We start from the raw sequence: 21423 nt of genomic DNA, 5'->3' as shown, positions 1-21423 counted from the left end.
ATGACAATAATTAGTATTCTGACAAAGAAGTTTAGGAATAGTCCTGGATATGCCATCTATGTTGTCCAACACAAGTAGATGAGACGTATTGAAATAAGGAAATAGGAAAGCTCTCTCTGTCAGCCATTAGTTGGAACAATGTGAAAGAAAAATAGCTTGCAGAATGATTGTGATTGATAACAAATTTTCTTATTAAAGTAGAAAAAAATAACAAACAGAACGGACTATGTAATGAACCTTCCACTTAATTGTCATGGCAATCAATAAAAACAAATGTTTAACTGCAGTATGTCTACTTTGAGATATGCAATTGCAACTCATGAGGTTTAACTTGAAAGAAAGGTCAAATTCCATATTTTCCATTTAGTAACAAAAGAAAGTAAAAGAAATCCTGATATTCTAGATATTTTTTATGAACACCTTTTCCTATACAATGCATAAATTTAAATAAAGTGAAATATTTTATTTGTGTTTCAAAACACATATATTTCCAAACTACTTCTTGTAGTACTATCAGCGTTGTAGAAAGAGAAAATTGTTCCTGCTTGTATGAGGAGTTATTGTGCTTCATTCTGAAGGTTAGGGAAAAGAGGGTTTGAGCCCTGGATTACCTGAAACATATTACCAAACACAACAAAACAAGGACAAGTGCAAGAAGTGTTTTAGCTGCATTCTTAAGATCATCAGTTCCTCTGCCTGAGTATGTAACACTCCTATCTAATTTTGAAAAACCCCATCATGAATTTACTAATATTCTACTGAAAGACAGAGTAGCGAAGCTAACACTAAGACAAAAATGGAATCTACAAGATGCGTCTTGTAGCGACAGTAGAAATTTTTAAGTGAAGAATAGATCTCAAGAAGGCCATATTTTTTCTGTGTGAATTTATTTTTAAATGTTATATATCACACCAATTCATAAATATGAAAGGATAGCTTGTCATTATCACTTTTACCGCATTCTCTCAGGATTCTATAAGGACTGCTCATCCTTATAATATATTCACAGCCTGCAACAAATACCCAAAAATTTGCTTTGTTGTTGTTGTTGTTGCTGTTGTTGTTTAGGTTTTGGTTGGGCTTTTTGTTTTGGTTTGTTGGGGTTTTTTGTGTTTGGTTTGTTGTTATTTGGCTTTTTTTAATGGATGTATTTATTTGGAAAGAGTTATGCTAGCATCTAGCTGTGCATCCTTTCTCAAATTTAATCAAAGTTACAATTTGGGTATGCATTTAGTACAGTAAGTGAAGTCTTTATAGAGCAACACATTTTTGTCCATAGCTGAGTCAATTATTTACTATGACTTTTAGTATATCATAGGAAGTGCATGGTTTTGTGCAAACATGTTTCCCTTCAAATCAGAAGGGGTGAGTGGGAAGAGGCATAATACCTTATAAAATTGCTATTTGAGAAAATGTGAAATGTATCACAGTAGTGAAATTGATTTGCCTCCTCAATAGATATACTAAATAATCTGTTATAGTTTTGAGAGTGTTTTTGTGCTGCAGTTAACTGAGTACTTTGAACAAATGGCTTGTTCTTCTCTGCATCTTATGTGTGAAACAATTCATGGTGACACTGACACGCTTTATCTTCAGAGCCATCACAGAATATTATAATTCCTTTCCTACAACATTGTGGGAGTTGATGCATTCATTTAAGCAGAGCTAGAGCTATACCTTGTGCCAGATCACATATTTCACAATGTCAGCCAAGAAGATAATTTGATAGGATGAGTTTTTTTATACTAAGAATCAGTCTAAGAACATTTTCTTTCCTTTAAGTATTCAATTCATGCCTAGTCACTAATTGTGAAGATAGAAAGCAGATACCTTAAGATTCTGGCATTTCTCCAGCTTGGCCACTAATTTTGGAGCACTGAGCAGTGTGGCTGCTGATAGGATGCTCTGATTATTATCAAAATCCCAAGCTATAGCAGAGGTGCTTAACATTAATGTTAGAGTCACACATATAAAAAGCAGATGTTTTCTGATAACCTCTCTGAAAACTACACCTGCATCAATTTCTTATGGAAGCCAATTTTAACTCTTAGCAGAGAAGTAGTATGATTAGAAACATTCTTACAATGTTACATCTCAGTTCTGATAGGAAAAAATGCTTGAACATTTCTTTTTCTAAGTTTATATATGTTAGTAAAACGTTTGCCCACATACAAACAACTAAGTAGGTGATTGTCTTTTATTTTCCTTTGATTATTCATCTCTTAATAATAAGAGCTTTACTTTGTGGCAATAATTTTTTCTACAATGGAGTATGCATTTCCCACCTTGAATTATTATACAGCCTTTGTTCTCTTCTCTGACTTTCAATGGTCTAACAGAAAGCAACTATTTATTTTGAAAAATAATGCGCTTTCTTGTACATCACTGAAAAAATAAATATAACCCTGCTTCTAGTCTGTAACAAAAGGACTACTAGGTATTACAAGACTTCAATAAGGAAGACTCTTCCCAGCCTAAGAGGTTTGAAATCTTATAGACAATGAGATTTTTTTGTTGTTATTTAATATGCTGATTTCTCCTTTTTATTATCTTTTTTCAATGCTGTACTCTGCAATTTCATGACTTTTGATGATCAAAATTGGGAAAAGATTGTTTTAGAACAAATTGAAAACTTCTGGAAATGTAGTTTCAAATAATTGAAATCGTTAAATGGTTGATTTTTTTTTTCTTAGAATATGATGAATAAAATAAATTTTCAAATATTTTGGACAAAAATATTTTAAAATAAAATGATAACATGTTCGTTTTTATAATGAAGATGTATGCAACAGTGATTTTCTATGGAATTTAAGCATTCTACAGCAAAAACATTCTAACCTGTTTTAGCCAATGGCTATGTGAGTAGAAAACAGAAGGAGTTTTGTGACTTAGAACCCATTCTCTGGAGTAATTTTCTTTTGAATGTGGTGGGAGTTACCCTTATCCTTGGCAAAATACATAGGGTCCTGCTCATGACTTTACTTTGGTGATGACTCTTTGTGGTTATTTAAGCTGCTTATGCTCAACATCCTGAAACATAGAATACAACAAAATTTATTTCATTTCTAGTATAGCAGCCTTAAAAATTTCATGGCTAGGCTTCACGAACGAAGATTTGGGAAGGCACTATCCACATTTGCTGCAGGCACGCTGGTGGCTTATGAGGCCAATACCTGACAGAGAGGAAACTAAAAACCCTTAATTTTACAGAGTTTCACAGGTATGGAAACCAAATTGTTTTAAACTCTTCCTTCATAAAGACTCAGTGCTAAAATCTTTTTTTTATTCTTAGTAAATATTGCAAAGATGAACATACTGGAAAGATAAAACCACCAATGATATAAGCATGTGCATTCTTTAGATTTTCTTTTTTTTTCATTCCTTCTAAAAAATAGTATTCTTTAATTTTAGAATAGTGTTGAAGTAGAAGTAAGGATTAAGACAATTGAAAGGGTGGGTTTGAAAACTGAAACAGTTTATTATCTTGTAAGGTAGGTATGTTCTCTGTTTTATGTAGCAGTGCTTTGAGCTTCACTTCTGGATTTTGTATGTCCTTTGAATTTGAATTGAATCAGAAATATTTCAAGGCAGATAAGAGTGAAAGAGAAGGTACAATGCAATAAAAAAATCACAAATTATTGTTAGATGATGTTTGTATGTGCAAAAATTGTATGTATACTGCAGAGTTATATTTTAGGTTCTTTGCAATTCAGGGAACCACAAGAGTAAATATTATAGACTAATATTTGCAAATGACAGGACAGCTGAATTAAAATATTTTCTTCAGCCAAGAACTGAAATTCCATCTGCTCAGCTCAATTTCATGCAAGTGCTCTGAGCTCCTTAGAGTTAGCTTAATTGAACAATTTTTTCTTTTTTTTTAAAATCAGACATAGTGTGATAAAGCTGTTGCAGGACCTATTATAGAATAAAACATCTAGGCAGATTGCCTTTTTAGTTAACAGGCAGAGAACCTTTGGCTATGTTGCGTTTTGAGTTTTACTTGTAAAATGGCTCCTTTTCCTCTGTCAACCAAGAGTAGTTTCCAAATTTTCTGGCACCAACAGGCAGTTAGCCACGATTGCTGGCATCACAGGCACAGCTGCCTTTACCCTAGACCCTTGAGGAACCATATAACACATGATTTTTTTTGCAGATAAGGAGTTTTACCCTTATCTTCCCTCCCTCCAGTCCCTATCCCCTCCTCAGTCCCCTTGGAGGTGTGGGCATGACTGAAAGAGAAAGCAGTGATTTTACCTGTGCAAAATCTCAAAAACTGTCCTTGTTATAGCCAAGAAATGTGTAGGACTTCAGTTACACTATATTTTCTGAATTTCACAAAAAAGTTTTCTTTGACAGTCATTGGCACAAGTTTGGGAGTCCTCTTTATCTGTATGCCATTTTTCTCTGATAAATCACAGTTTATGAACCAAGTCACTTATTTTGTTCTGATGTGTGTTTTATGCTCCATTTATTTAAAAGCTGTGAGCTATTTCTTCAGAATTTGTTTGAGAGGGAAAAAAAAACCAAAAATCTTACAGGAAACAGGAATGGAAACCTAATGTTATTGAAGTCAATCATAGAAATCAAACTGATTAAAGTGTGACAAGCATTTGCTCCTGGTTTTCTCCACCAACTCACAAAATTCAAATTAATTCATTTTTTCTCTCTTATAACATGTTTATTATAATATTAATAGAAATATCTTGAGTGCCTTGGGAGATTTTTTGCACATAAAAAAGATGACAGAAGATCCTTCCTAAATTATACTAATCATAATGCTTAGGCATGCACATACCCTGTAAACTAACTGTCCCAAAAAGTCTTTTTTTCCCTGTATTGCAGCAACCAAACCCCCAGCTGTTACCTCGGCTTCTCTATGATTGCTCTTCCTCTTCAGTTAAGAGATGCTTGTCTCTTTTGGGAGTTCCATCACAGTAATTCTATTTAAACTATTTTGACTTAATTGATTGTCCAGAGTTTGCAGTTCCACAACTGCATCCAAGACACTATGGAAATGATGGAGATATTCAAGAACTGTTTGAACACAGTCCTGTGCCATGTGCTCTAGGATGACTCTCCTTGAGCAGAGAGGTTGGACCAGATGATCCACTGTGGTCTCTTTCAAACTTACCTATTCTGTGATTCTGTGATATTGAGGCATGAAGAGGCTTATTGATGTCTTGTAGGAACCCGAGTCTCACAGACCGTTATTTATTACCATATTTTCCATTCTTCCTGTGTTGCTATTTACATGACTATAGACAAACTGTCATGCATATTTGTGAACAGAGAAAGCCAAAGGATTAGTTGCTTCCTACAAGATTATTTTATTGTACTTTAGATTTGGTATTTAAAGAAGCGAAAATCAAAAAACCCAAACCCTTCAGCACAAAAGTCATAAGAGATGTTTTATAGGATGTGGTAACACTTATCCACAGTGTCAGCTACTTACTGATCCTATGCTTGAATTTGTTTACTTCATTTACATTTAACACATGAAAGGTTTTTTTTGAATGGCTTGAGGAGAAGACCTTGATTTATACTTGTATAAAAAGAATCCTAAGTTTTTGATTCTCTTAAAATATTAAGTCATGAGAAAGAAACCCAAACCCAACCAAACCAGAACAAAAACTCAAGGAAAAAAGAAGTGAAGTTATAATAATAAATAGTATTTCAAACTAATGTGAAAACAGCTGATATTGTTTTGTGTAATGGAGAGAAAAGAAGAAACATGGGAAAAGTCTTCCCTGCGCTTAGTATGGATTGTGTGCCTCAGACTGTGTAGAACATGCTGCCTTTGCATTAATGGTTCCTACACTCTCATAGAAAGGGTCACTGCTGAAGCTGGTTAAGACTGTGTTACTCATTCAGCTTCCTGAAATGAGTAACAAAGAACAGGTTTTTAATGACATGAGGTGGATCTCAGTGGAAGGAATCACTTTTAATCCAGGGTTCTGCTTTAAAGACCTGACCCCTGGAGAAAACAGAAGGAACCTTCCCTGTCCTGAATCTTCTGATGTGAAAGCTGCAGCAGGGTTCACTGTAGATCACACACTGCTGCAGTCCCAACTGAACCACTTTATCAGAACTGACTGGAAAAAGTGAATATTTTAATGTAACTTCATTTTGTTTTGAAATCTAGCTGAGATTCTTAACCAGTAGCCAAGCCCTCCATCTTAAATGCATTGTCTGCATTGTCTGCTCTATTTGAGTGGAAAAAGTCAGAGAAAACCACTGAGGATATTACTCTAAGGCATAGAAAAGCATTTTATATGCAGGAATATAAATACAATCTGAAGCCAAAACCTAATTAAAATTGATGTAGAATATATCATCTATACATATAGATGGATAGAAATTTGTGCATATTTAGATATAAATAAGTGGCTTATTAAAAAAATGTACCCTCTTTCCTTCTCTTGTGACCTTTTTCCAGTTCAATGTTTTCTATGTTTATGTGTATATACGGCCGGGAGACAGGTGCTGCTGTTTGTAGAGAGATTCCAATTTTTGTTTAATCCAATGTTCTCTGTTCCATACAGCCAAATCTGAAGGACTCTTTATGCCCATTTAAGTAATCAGCATTAATTCAAACAATAGTTGTTTGTATCTATGTTTTATAAGTTTGATGGATTATTACACACATGCACGATACCTTACTTTGTCCAACTAAGCAAAAAACCCCACTCTTTTCCCTCAGTTAGTAGCATCACATTTGAGGATATTTCTCTAATAACCTCATTTCACTGTGGCTGTCACACAAATTAGAGGCATATATTCTAAATGCACATAAGAAAAGCTGCAGAGAGGGGAAGAGATATCTGAAGGAGGATGTTTTTGTCTTGAGCTCAGTTTTGTCAGGTAGGTTTAATAGATGAACAGAAATCTGTTGTGCTGTTGTATTCTCCAGTGTTGTCTTACAGTATGGTTATTTGCTTTGCTGTTATGTAGACAGGTCGTAAAGAGATATAATGATGACAAAATAAATATTTTTTTCTGTTACAGAGTACAATCTGGGGGGAAAAAGTTTAAAGTAGAAAAAAATGGATTTTTTTACCCCTTGAAAGAATTTTATTGTTTTAGAGACATATATCTTGTTTCTGGAATTAGGATAACAGCAGATTATGAACTTCAGTTGTTCTTGAACACTTGACCTCTGTTGTACCTAAACTTGCCCTTAATGGTGAGCCTTGTGGACAAGCAGAAATTTTCTAACTGATACAGCTGTGATCATGCCCAAGTCTTTTCCCTGTGGAGCTTTTCTAAGTAGGGAAAATGTAATTTGTCTTTATTTATTTTTGAGTGTTTCTGTGAGTATGAGACCTAAAAATCAGTATTTTTACATTTTCTTTTGATACCTTCGTTACCAATTTATACATCTTCAAAAAAAAAAAAGCAAACCACAAAGAAGTGCATGCTGGTGTAGTGAATGGGAACTTGTATTCTTATACAGGTACAATAAATTGTTAATTTTTATTTCTGTAATTGAGAGTGAATTCAAAGAAGCAAATGCACAGAGGCCCAAGCCTACATGACTTGATCTCTCTGCATGGTTGTATTTTGCATCTCACATTTGGGGACCTTCCTCATTATTTGAAAAATAAATATATTTCATCAAGGAATGTATATGTGAAATAATTTTATATCCTCCTGTGAGCTTGCTATTGCACACTGCTTTCTACTGCACATGTAAAGTCACGCAAGTTATGTTCATTATAAATAGACGGGATGATCTATGGACTCTCAATAAAGTGATTGAGCTGTTTTCTTATAGCTGTGTCTTTGGCAGATACAGTAAAAAATGCACTGATGAACATGCAAAGTAATTTTTCTTTTATTCTTGGCTACAGTGCCAGCTTTCTTCAATCTAACTTGCAGTGATCCTTCTCTCCCTAGTTGACACTTTCCACTGAAACAATCCAGCTTTCTCAGCTGTGATCTTCATCCTTCTTATCCACTAACAATGCTCCTGAAGGTGCTGGAGAATCCCTTGGAAGATCTTAATGGAGTTCATCTATTATGTGTTTAGAATGCAGAGTGAACTTGTCTGTTCCAAACATGTTAAAACTGTGGCCACATTCACTAACTTTACTCTAGTTGCAAAGTCCAGTCCACAAATTATTTGTATGGCAGCAAGTTGCAGATCCATATACAGGGGTGCTTTGTTGTCCAAGGTAAAATATAAGCAAGTAGGAAGGACTGAAACTGTATGTTGCAGCCTATACAGATGAATGAACAGAAATTAAATATGGGGCAATTGTGTGAAGAACGGTGGAACTGATGTGTTTATACACTTCATATAAACATTTTTTCTCTTTCATGGCCTTTTTCCATACTGCCACTCAGTTAGTTCCTCTTGCTTCTATTTTAAAAGATGTTTTTTTTGAAAAATCATTTGGTTGGTAAGCTAGTCACCTCCTCATGAAAGTCTGTGAGAGAACAGCATTCCATAAATGCTTTTTTCCCCTTTTATGTGTGCTTTCTTAAGTTACAGTTCTGGCATCAGGCAATTTATTTCAAAATTCCAGCTTACATTTAAAAAGAAAATAATGAGGATTCTTCTTCCTTTAGCATGCAAAAAAGATCTAAAACATTATTTCATTGTTTCATATTACACTACAGACTCAAAAACCAAATGTAAAGTCTTTTTTTTTTCCCCCAAATTGACTTCTGATAAATTTAGTGCTCAGGGTTATCAGTATTAAGCTTCTGTAAGAATTACAAAAATTTGAGGCATCAAAACAAAAGTCACTGTCTTGATAAGGCATGTTTTTGTGATAAAAGGCATCATTACTTTTTAGTTAATGTGCAAAAGGACATAAAAGATAACTTGGAAAAAATGTATGTGCACTTCTCACAGGAGAATGTTGTCTACACATGATGTGTATGAGACAGTATAAAGATACAGTGGGACATTTATTTATTGCTCATCATATTGTACTTTATTTCTTCACTTGCTTTAAGTAAATCCAAAGTTGTCATCCCAATTATATAGAAATTGAAAAAAATTTTATTTAAAAAAAATGAAAAAACAAAAACCAAACAGAAACCACCCCAAAAAACTATAACCCCCTAGCCTTATTAATTTCTGTAGCTGACCATCTTTATGACACTTGACAGGAGTAAGCAAATAAATGAAAATAAAGTGATATAATAAATTTTTAAAAGCCCGTTGATTTAGGTAAGTGATGGAAGAATTTAACAAACCGATTTAGATTACATGAGTGGTTCTGCAAAACAGAGATCTTTTAGTCACATGTAGAAGCAGATATAAATGTGTCAGTTGTGTGTAACCCTATCAGACCTCTGAGTAAAATGTTAGCTGTCACACTGTATGCAAAATATGTATAAAAATTGTGGGGGTTTTGTCCACTGAGAGAGAAGAAAAAAAGATTACATGGTGTTTAATATGTGGATCTCAAAGTAAAGAGTGAAACCCCCCAGTACCTGAGGTTACTGTTCCCATAGAGTTGTAGGATTAAAATGAATTGCTTGAATTGCAAAAGTGCAAATTAATTAGCTCAGGAATAGTTCTTTTCATAAAGAATGAGCACTGTGACGTTTATGTTAGCAATCACTGTAATCTTCTGGGCAAAGGAGTGGCTCAGTTGCAAAGAGCTTTGTCTTGGTGCAGTTGACAAGCCAGTAAAGAGCCATCAGTAATAATCATGTGACGGACCAGCCTGAGTTACATAGTGGAAGGCATCTGCTACAAATTGCATGCCCAAAAGAAGTAAGTAGATGAATTCTCGAACCAGCTTAAAGAAGTCTCATGACCAGGAAAATCATGGGAAATCTTAGTATCTGCTAGAAGGGCAACATAACATGGCAGAATGCAAGCAAACCAAGATATGCCTGTTGTGTGTTAAAGACAATTTCTTGACACATGTTATCAGTGAGCTAGTTAGGTCAGATGTTCTGCACATTTGTTATTCACAGAAAAAAGAAACAAAAAAACTGGCTAAAGAAGTGAAGGGTCACCAATTGACTTAATGCATTGACCATGAGACTGTAGAGTTTAAAATTCTGGAAAAAAAAAAACAACCAAGACATGGACTTGACGAGAAAAAATAGAAACACATGGACTTGAGGAGAAAAATTGTCTTGTTCAGGGATCTTTGTGGCATGATCCTGTAGGAGTCTGATCCGGAGAAAAAGAGGGCCCAGGTGAGCTGGTTAACCTTCAAGGACAACCTCATCACTTAGAGTGGTCTATGCCAGTATGCAGATAGCCACATAGCCATTGCAGAAGACCATGAGGGGTGAACATCAGAATCTTGACTGAAGATAAGCAAAACCAAAATGTACACAGAAGATAGAAGCTGGGATGAGCTTCCTGGTTATTTCCTACAGAGGCATTGTCTAAGCATGTAGGTAAGGTTAGAAAGCTGTAGCTCAGTTGGATCAAGACTGTAAAAGAAATAAGGTTAGCTTTTGTGAGTACATTGGCAGCAAAAGGCAGCCTAGAGAAACTGGGCCCATTGCTCAGTGGGGTAGAGGATCTAATGACAAAGGACATGGAAAAGGTCAAGCTGACAGAAACCTCATGAATTTCAACAAAGGCAAATGCTAAGTTTTGTGTCTAGCTTGGAATAATTCACCATGCAGCAGCATGGGCTTAGTGCCAGCAGGATAGAAAGCGTCTTTGCAGAGGTCATGGGCAGGTCTTGGTAAAGAAAGCCATGCAAGCAAAGCCAACTGCATTCTGCAGAGTATTAGCAAGAAGAAGCCAGCAGGCTAGGGGAAGTAATTTCCCCCCACTATTAAGCACTTATGAGACAGCATCTGGAGTATGTGTCTGGTTTGAGTACCTCATGACATAAAAGACACTGATGTCTTTGATATCTTGGAGTGAACTCCATGAGGAGCTACTGAGATGTTCAGGGGATTGGAGCACTTGATGATGGAGGAGAGGTTAAGAGAGCTGGGTTTCTTTAGCCTTAAAAAGATAAGGCTACAGGGAGATCTTAGTGCTCTCTTCAGCCACTTAATGAGAGAGTACAGAGAAGATGGAGATAGATTCTTAGTGGTGCATGACAATATAGCAAAATTCAATGGGTACAGGGTGATAAATGAGAAATTCTGGTCAGAAGAACATGAATATAATGACAGTCAAATACTGCAACAGGATTCCCAGTATGGTGTGTAATCTCCACCTTGAAGATGTACTAAATTGGACTGGACAAGTCCCTGAATAACCTGATCTCCTTGTCCTTGCTTTGAGCAGATGTCTTAGCCAAACTAAGTAATTCTACTGTTTTATAATCACTGCTTAAAATAAGCAAAATCATTAAAACCAAAATGAAACAAAGAGGCATGAGTATAAAATAGATATTTAAAGTACTTAACCTTTAATCTTAAAGTTTCCTTTATTGTTTGAATGTACAGTTTTCCTGTATTTCTGAGAAATACAGGAACTCAGATAGGAACTCAGAAATGTGACATTGCCAGTTAATTTCTGGCAGAAATGACAAAAGGTGTATGGGAAAACTCTTGTTTGGTGCTCCTGAGTTTTCCCTTATGACTACCAGAAAAGTATTCAAAAGTGTCACAGATAAGCATTGTAGATGCTTCCGACTTTATCTGAATTGAACTCTACTGTCAAAAAAATCAACTTTTCATTATTTATGATGGGTCCACAAAGAAATGGAAGGAAGACTGATCATACATTGCTAGGTTTGTGACCATATTTTGATTTTTCACACAGTTGCTAAAAGATCTGTAGAGCCTTTTGTAGGACAAATATTTTTGTTACATAAGAACATAATTCAGTGAAAACTATTTTCCACATTTTTATTAAAAATATTTATTACTTTATTGGAATTAGAGCCAGGACTTTAATATCACTTTGTCCTTTCACTGCACTATTTAAATGGAAAGAAATTACCCCACAAAATATTCCTGATTAACTTGAAAACAATTTGCAGTAAGCATTCTTAGTGATTAATATTTCTAGCAGTAGAAACATATTATGCTCTTAGTAGAAATATCTGAATATCTAAGAATATAAATACATAAACTCCCAGTGGTAATTAAAGGCTGACTTGGATTTTAAAGGAGGGGTTTGAGGGATTTTTTTGTTGGTCTGGTTTCCCTTTTTTTTTTTATTCCGTTGAATTGAGAAATGTACTCTCATCTGGACAAAATATTCCAATGCTGTTAATTTGACAAGAATTCTGATTATACTCTACTTGGTTTCCAGCCCTTCACTGTTATGCAAATTAAGCTTATTTTCTTTTGCTGTGTGTGAAGTACATGAGCAGCCATACATACTTACATTGTGTCAATAAAGGAGTAGGAACATTATTTATGATGACCTAAAAGAGAGTTTTTACAGAAATTTATTGATATTCTTGGTACTGAAGTAATGGAGACATAAATTTTTATGCGTTGTTAACTGAAACTTCAATAGCATCTTGATAAACTCAGAGGCTGACTGGCAAAACTGTCAAAATTATAGCCGAGAACATGCTGATAGCTGTGATGTTGTTGTTTCTACTAAGAAATGGACTGAGGAGGTGACCCTTCTGTGGGATTTATTGTAAGACTTTGCTGCAGGAAGAGGATCAGAGTGTAGCTATAATTTTACTTCCCATAGCTGTCATTCAAAAAAAATCTGTTGGGAGATGTCCTATTCACAGGTTTCTTTATAAACAGCCTAAATGTACATATTTGGCATATTCAGTTGACAGTTACATGAAGTAATGATACAGTGGAGAGGAAATAAATAGTTTGAAAGCCAATGAACTTAGTTCCATGAGCGAATGGAAATTTTCTTCGAACATGCCCTCCGTGGGCATGAATATAATTTAAACCTAGATGAAACAGAAATGTCTATTAATTACATATTAAAGGGCTATTCTACATTATGGAGCACGTGATAGTTATTTTTTACAGTTTTATTCTTACGTATTCTGTAGTTTTCAGTTCGCACTGTTTTGCTTGCAAATGACTTTCAGACATGACAGTCAGGGTGTGGTGTACCTGAGAATCCCTTAATAACTTCTTACAAAGTGGTTATTTCACAAATACTGAGATTGATGATTGACTCAACTACTCTGCAGTAATCATCAGGGGTGGGGGAATGAGGGGGCGGGGGAGGCATTACTCAGTTGTTGGGAGGATTTTGAACTTGGCAGGTGATTTTCTTATTGAGCTAGAGTCAGTTTCATCCTGTGTAAACTAGTAGCCTCTCTGACTTTTGCAAGAAGAATGTGAAATTCTTTTGCCAAGCAGTTTCAGTCTCAGATGCAAAAATCTGGCTATACAATTCGAGCAATTATCTTTGAGTTATACTGAAAGATGGATATGTCTGGCTCTGAAAGGGATGTAAGCTGGGGGAAAGGAATGGTTTTCGGATCAGAGAGAATTACATTTCTGATTAGAAACAGGGAAGCCTTGTGAGGAAATTTAGATTAAGTTTGTTTACTCTGTTCAGCTATAAGGCTAAACCCTGAGTTTTACCATAGAATATATGATAATATTTTGTGATCTTTATGGAAAGACCCACCTCCACTGTGAGAGAAGCTGGATCAAGCTCTGTGTGTTGTATTTTGTTCAGGCTTGCGGGTAAACTGTTGATGGAGTTAAAATACTCTGAAGAGAAGTAACAGCCTCTGCCTATTAACTTACAAATCAGCAGAAGAATTGTGCATTACTAGACAATATAAAGATAAATGAGTACTTTTTTCAGGTACAAGGTCTTTTGTTATGTGTTAATATTCTATAACAACCTGTACTTTAAACTGTTTTATACAAAGATCTCCATAGAATAACTGAATGGTAACATTTGACTGAGTCCAGATGTATTGCATGGTGAGATCACCCATCTATAATTTTTTTCCCCTCCCCTAGACATAATGTGGAAGTAAACTAACAGAATCACAGGAAACAGCAGCAAGTGTTCATGATATACGAAAATTTGTAAAAAAGTTGATAAAGAAAATTATTCGTTTGTGCTTCTTTATTGGCATTACTGCTGAGAACTCCTGCCTGAACAGTGTTAGAATGTTTATTTCTGAGAACTTAAATGGAGAATTGAAGCCTTTGGGTGTATTAATGTTTAACTGTACTGTTAATATCAAAACCGTTCATCTGTCCCTTTGTTGGTACAACATTTTCTTGAAGCTCTAAACATCTGTGACACAGGGAAATCATTCAGTTCAGCCATATAATCTGTTTTTCACTAAAGGTTGGCATCATCAGAGCAATATAGAAGACTTTACCTGTGGAAAATTCTCTGGATTTCCCTGTTAGGCTACACATTTAGCTTACAATTTCTGTATCAAGAGAACACAAATTCTCAGTCCCTAAACTGAGCATCACTGTCTCTTGGAGGGTAAAGCTAATTCATGACATTACATGAAACATTATATTCATTAGCATTCATTGCCAGAGGGGTTCTGGCCACTTGAAGACTTTCAACGTGTGACAAAAAACTCAGAGAAAATAAAACCAAGATTACTTGCCTGTCTTTGAATTCAAACAAGACAACAGTTGACTGTACAAGAGACCATCTAGCAGTCAGTTGCAATGCATGCATCACTACTTCAGTGAATTGCGCCCTAATATTTTTTCTGTGAATGATCTGTCATTTGTCTGAACATCTACCTCCTCAGTTGTAGGACTTGGTGGTTTGGTTTTTTAACTTTCTACCCATTTCTCCTGCCTCTGACATCCCACTGAGTGGAAGCACACCATCTGGTGTATCTGCTGCTCACCCCACCCACCTCTGGTTTTATATCATCTGCAACCTTCTGAAGAGTGGACTTTGTGTCATTTTAAGATCATTAATGAAAATGCAAATAGTACTGGCCCCAGTATTGACAACTGAGGTATAGCACTAGCGCTCCAGTGTCAGATGCTCCATCACCATGTCAGTGATTGAGGTGAGGTTGACCACCCTGTAGTTTTTGGATCTTCTTCTTGTCCCTCTTGAAGGTAGGAGTGAAATTTGCTTTTCTTTCAATCTTCAGGAACCTCTTTGGATTGGTATGCAATGACATCAGTCGCTCCCTCAGTATTCATGGGTGCTTTCTGTCAGGCTTCATGGGCTTATGTATGTCCAGTTATTTAAAACTTCCCTAATCTGATTCTCGTCCACCAAAGATGTCTTCCTTACTCCAGGATTTGCCAGTGCCAAGGGCCTGTGATTCCCAAAGGCCAGTTTTTCAAATAAAGACTGAGGTGAAGAAGACACTGAGTATCTCAAATGAAAACACTTAATCAAAAACATGTTTGTCTTGATTCATTTAATAGAGAGCCTTTTGTAAACTTTTGCCTGAATTCCTGTTAGGGGTGTTGCAGATCCCAGCTTTTCCAGACGTTGTAGGCGTTATATCCATGGAGCTGCCTACAGCATGGTTCATGCCTCAGTGTCATAGCAGAAGGCACCAAAGTACTGCTGAGTTTAAGGATTCCTGAGCTTCTGTATGTGGAATGCAACCACAGCCTTGAGGTTATGGGAGGTTACAGTGCATTTTCCCTGGATTTTTTTTTACCCCTGGCTCTGAGAGTTTAGAAATACTGATGTCAGATGGTAGCTAATTTTATCTACTCTGTTTCATGGTGACTAAACAATGCTGAAAAGAGAGTTAAGTGACTTACTTAACTTGTAAGTGGCTTAGTTATTTCCCCTACTTCTTGAAATTTAATCGATCATGTTGTGTGTAATTATTTATTTAATGTTGATTACACAATAAACCTCAGATATGGTTTTTCTAAAACCTGTTACAAATCCACTCACTAAATAGGATCCCTGAAATTATTATATTTATTCTTTTATACTTTAAATCTTCTTTCTTTTTCCCAGCCAGCGTAGCGAGAAAAGTTGTCACACTAAAGCCTGATTTCGTTCTGCTCTTGTATGTGCAATCCATTTGCTCAGTGGGATTCTAGCTAAGTATAGAAAAAAGCACATCACACTGGGGATTGCATGCACCTAACAGAGACCTGAAGCTTCCAACTTTAAGCTTTGCTAATGGCAAATTATCTTATTCTGCTCTATCTCAGGCAAGATTAAGAGAAAAGCAAAAAAAAAGGCCTTGCTTACTTCAAACTTAATTGATAATATCTCTCCTGTTATTTTAAATTGTTATCTGCATCTTGTATTTGCTTCAAGATACAGAAGGCAGTATTGAACTTTACTTCTTTTATTAATCTGCCAGGAGCTTTTTTTGTTGACACAGTTGGAATATGAATTAAAAACATAACTCCTTACTCTGCTCAGAGGTGTGTAGCAGATCACAAAATTTAGTGCTGTGTGTTCTGTTCCAAACAATAAGCTTTAGCCTGTTTCTGCTGTAAGCCCCACTCCAATTACTGGACCACGCAAGGAATGAAGCCTCTCGCAGTTCAACTAAGGCTTTGCTTGTGACCTGTTTGTTTAGCATTTGGTCAAAGATGCACTAAATTATTTAGCCACTTGTTTTTTTTCTTTAATCAAGTGAAAGGAGTAACTACATACAGTGTTTGTTTCTCCCTATTAATAATAACTACTGCACAGTGGCAGAGGTGACTTTAGAAATAATTTAAATAACCATTTCAGAAACAGCATTTGAGCACTTTAATTTGGTTCCCAGAAGTTGTTTCCTAAAGGTTTCCTCTGTCGGTCACTGAGAGGACTGATTAATATATAAGTAGCCTTTCCTTAGCAAGCACTGAAAACACTTCTGTTACTTAAACTTTATTCTTTTTTTCCTGTGCCCATATTTTATAAATATTTTAGATATCCAAAGATTCATTTAGGGTCATTCTGTTAGCAAAGACTATAATTATGTGTATTGTAATTGGATTTGTGATGGCACACTGTAATTTTCTACAGAACAATTGGGAAAATATTAATAGTGATACAAAACAGACTAACTATTTGTTCATTAGGAACTACAAAAATTGTAACATTATGAAGGACATCTGTAGGAATACAGAGCATTGAGCAGCTTCTAAGAGATACTGTACGTGCATGGTTTCAAATAAAGTAATTAGTTTCTGAAATCACTTAATAAGCTTTTTATTTCTGCCAAAAAATAAAGTTTACACTGGTAAAACTAAGCCCTTTCTGGAGTTAAATTTCTAGTTTTAATTATGGTATCAGTAAACTCTTGCACAACAAAGAAAGGGTGCAGGATGAGCAAGGCAAGCTAGAGAAGTGATAGAAAAAAGTGAAGTTAATGGGTTGTTCTGATAAATAGACACACTGTATTTGATGTTACAACAGTGTCTAGTAGAAATTGTGGAGCATATTTCCATTTTTGAAAGAATAGATAAATCACAGACCTCAAGCCAAAAAACCTGCAGGAATTACCCTAAGGTTTATAACCAGAGTTATAAACTCGTATCTCTTGCTGATGAATGTTTCTGCATTTAATTTAAATAAGTGTTTTTGGAGGAACTGATGGAATGTGTTGCGCTTTATTTTGCTAGAGCTCAAGAACATAAATACGTTATTTCTTTTTAATTATTACTATTTTTACAATTCTAGATCACTTTTTTAAAAAAGAATTCCAGATAAACCTTATGGTATTTTATACTGAACAGCTGAAAGAAGTGCAGATTATGCAGTGTAAAAATTGTTTATTAATATTCATTCAGGCCCTTTTATTGCAAAAGATACATGACACTATTTGGAATATAGAAAGTAACAGACATGGAGACGGCTGAGGTTCATCCACTGGAGATTGAGTGTTAAGAGTTTGGTAATATTGGGTAGATTGTTTAGCTCACTCTGTTTTCATTATTTGGTGATAAAAAGCAAGCAAAAAACATAAAAATGCTGAAGAGAGCCTTTGCAGATTGTTCTTTTACAGTTTAGCATTCAGCCAATTTATCTTGGCCTTCTAAATCCATTGAGTTGATCTAATGTCTTACTGCTCAAGACGCTACTGATCTCCTTCATAAATCATTATTTTTCATTTATTGAACCAATTCCTTAGCTAATTGTTTCCTTAAGGGTAAACAGTTGCTTTCGCAGTGATCATAGAATCATCAACTCGTAGAATGGTTTGGGTTGGAATGGACCTTTAAAACTCATCTAGTGCAACTTCTATGCAGTGAACTGGGACATCTGCAACTATATCAGATTCCTCAAGACCCATCCAACCTGACCTTGAATGTTTCCAGGGATGGGGCATCCACAACCCCTCTGGGCAACCTTTTCCAGTGTTTTCACCACTTCATTGTAAAAAACTTCTTCCTTATATCCTGTTGGAATCTACACTCCTTCAGTTTGAAACCCTGATCCCTTGTCCTATTTCAACAGGCCCTATTAAAAAGTTTGTTCCCGTCTTTCTTATAATCACCATTTATGTACCGTGGTAGAAAGGAGTCTTGTAAGAGCTCTCACTTTTGCTTTTCCCTGTGTTCTAATGGCAAAACTGAGTGGTAGCCCCATGTCCTTACTTTGCTTCTTCTGCTTTTCTATTGGTGGTTTGCAATTTCCTTTACCTTTATCTCTCCAGGAGTTCTCGAAAAGAGGACAGGAAAGTGCTTTGCCCTTTCTATTCCTTGACATTTCTTCACAGGTCTCTTCTGCAATTTTGTAGTAATAATATTTTTCATGGAGTAGCTTTGGGAACCAGAGCATACAACAACCACACTGGTGTCCTCGTTTGTGCCGTTCCAGCGTTGTCTCCTGACTCCAACTCTGTTTTCATTCTGCAGGACTTGAACACACACAGAAATGCCAAGTAAAACACCTGTACTGGCAGGTGTCATTCTGGAGATGAGTAAGATGACATTAATTTGAAATAGGTGAGGAAGGGAGATTAATTAAGCACTCGATTAAGTACTCTATCATCAGAAAATAAGCTTTTTTATTTTACAGGATCTCTCATCTCTAACTTGATGTTTCCTGCAGTGCAAGAATGAAAATGTTAATAACAGAAATTTGAACAAAATATCCCTCTGTAATAAAAATAAATAAAAAATAAATTTTCTTGATAAAACTTTAATTGTAGCATTGGTAAGTTAAAAAATAATACTAGGTGGATTTTTTTTTTCTAGGGAATAAAAAAGGAAAAATCTGTAAGAAGTAAGTTGATGGTAAGGTGCTTGGAATGCATTGGGTATTAGAAAAACCTGTTTTTTGTTCTGCTACAGCTATCTCGTGGTGCTTCTGCAGGTTGGTTGGAGTCACAGGGAATCTGGGGGTGAGGCAACTGCAAGAAGAGGACCACTCTACTCATTGATGCAGGTTTTTATTTCTGCATTGGCTGAGTATTGCCAGGGGTGTAAGACCCCAAGTTCTTAAGCTACAAGCTCATCAGAGGGTTTTATTTTAAAAATATACAAGGCTCCAACAATATTTGCCCTCTGAACATACTAGAAAAGCCTTCGGTTCTTTTAACACTTTAAGAGAGAGCACAAAGGAGAAGATGCTGCACATGTTTTCTCAGGAAGTACTTTACTGGTAAACTTTAGAAAATAAGGAACTTGACTCAAGTTTAAAGGGTAACATTCAACCAAAATAAAGCATTCCACAAAGCAACATGTTGCTTTAGCAATTTAGCAAAATCCAACCCATTCATTCTCAAGTTACCCAAAATAATAAGAAAGGAATTAAGAGAAGAAGTAAAGAAAGAGAGAGAAAAGGAGAAAAATTATAGCTACCTCTAGAGAGTTCTGTGCAAGTCCAGCTTCCACATGACCAAATGGTAGGGTTGAAATGAAGACGGAGAGCACATCTAGCTGCTTTTATTTGCTTTGGCCCCCCTATGTCCACAACCCCCACCCCAGGCAGGACTTCCAGTGTGCCAGCCAGTCTGGGGCTGGGTCAGGGGCTCTGAGCTGTGGTGTGGGCAGTGCTCCTGGAATGCCTTTCACTGACAGCTGCTCCAGGGCTGCCCAAGAAGGCTCGCAGGGGCTGCAGTTTGGGACAGGGCATCACCTCACCTCCGTGAAACTTGACCTGTCCTTTCCCCCCCAACACACACTTTAGTTAGTCCCAGTCAGTAATTTAGTGTCTCACAAAAGGACAGCTGGGGCAGGGTGTGCCTAGGAGGAGGAGCACGATACACTTGCATTTTTGGTGTAGTGTGTATATTCACATGTGCCGTAGCTGCAGTGGCCCTGCTCATGGACATGATCAGCACCACAGGCTCAGGGGAGAGGCCATCCACTGCCAGCAGTGGTGATGCCCTAGGCCCATAGGGCAGAGCTCTGTTCCCCTTCAGTGATTCAACCCTGGGCTCCTCCTACAAGTTGCAGCCCTGTTGTTCATGGTTTTACACCTAGTTCGTTAGCACAGGCCTCACTGATCCCTCAGTCAGTCTCTTTGACTTTCTCCACATCTAAACCCAATAAGCAATTGTTAGCCAGCACACTGCTTCTGGTCTCCTGCCCAGAAAGCCTCGCAAGGATGGGAAGTTAGTAGCAGCTCATCTATGCTTCTCTCCTGTGCATAACTGAGCTAGTAGAGTGGACAGATGTTGTTCAGACCACATTTTATCCGAGCACTGCTCTCGAGTAGATTTTACCCCATGATATTTGGCATACCTCATTTTTCTGTTTGTAGCATGGAGATAATGGTCACTTTTCATTCAGGGAATACTTCTCTCCAGAAATACATTTTTAGTACATTTTCACCTATGCAATACAGGGTCTGTCTCCTAGCAGTGTGTAAGGAGTGGGTGTGTGTAGCGCAATAGGGCTCTTCATGTAATCTCTCAGCATCACCAGCAGCTGCTATGAATAGAAAAACATTTTGTAACTTGTGGTGGTCATTTAAAATCTGTGACTGGTGTTGACAAGAGGTATGAGAATGCTATTGACTTTTAGAAAGCAAGCTGTTCCTATTTCATATTTTAGTCATGATGGGTTTTACATACTTTGTGAAACAGAAGTGCGTTCAATGGTGACATCTCTAATATACATTAGGCTTGAAAAGACTATTTAATGTTCTGTTATCTGCTGTCTTATGAATGAGGTTTACTGTAAATTGTAGGTGCTTCATCACACTAGTTTTATAGGAATAATTCCAGAACATTTCATTTGTGATAGAATTACAATTATTAATAACTCAGTGCCAGCACTGCATTGCTTACTGGTACCTTTGGGGAATGTTAGGTGATCAGTGGCTATCCTCTACTTTGGAAAATATGTTTCTTACAGTTGCCTTCTTTTCAATTGCATTTTCTCCAATGGATATTTGCAACTTTTGTATCAAAAAATAGATAAATAAAAGCTTCTTCAAAGTAGCTTATTTCTGTATTAAGGGGAAAACATTTGTATTTGCAAATTAAATAAAATTGATACTAGTATACCATGGCTAATCCTTTAATACAGTAGACCAATGGAGAAGGCATTAAAAAAATTAATTCATTGTTGAAATATTGATGGTTCACAGTTTGGTAAAAAGACAGAGAATTGAGATATTTTTATATTTATTTATATATTTTTAATATTATTGTTTATGGGTTTTTTTCT

General features: G+C 36.2%; 1 protein-coding gene across 1 annotated transcript in view; it reads left to right on the top strand.

The window, feature by feature from the left end:
• Positions 1 to 21423, top strand: part of CDH18 (cadherin 18) — a 484233-nt gene that overhangs the window by 278344 nt on the left and 184466 nt on the right. The window contains 1 exon segment of the mRNA XM_032700859.1: positions 13565 to 13696. The gene's annotated coding sequence lies outside the window, so the exon portion shown is untranslated.

Source organism: Chiroxiphia lanceolata, chromosome 1, assembly GCF_009829145.1.
Source record: "Chiroxiphia lanceolata isolate bChiLan1 chromosome 1, bChiLan1.pri, whole genome shotgun sequence".
Lineage (NCBI taxonomy): Eukaryota > Metazoa > Chordata > Aves > Passeriformes > Pipridae > Chiroxiphia > Chiroxiphia lanceolata.
Note: the sequence above shows the minus strand (reverse complement) of the source record. Positions and strands in the feature narration are given on the sequence as shown.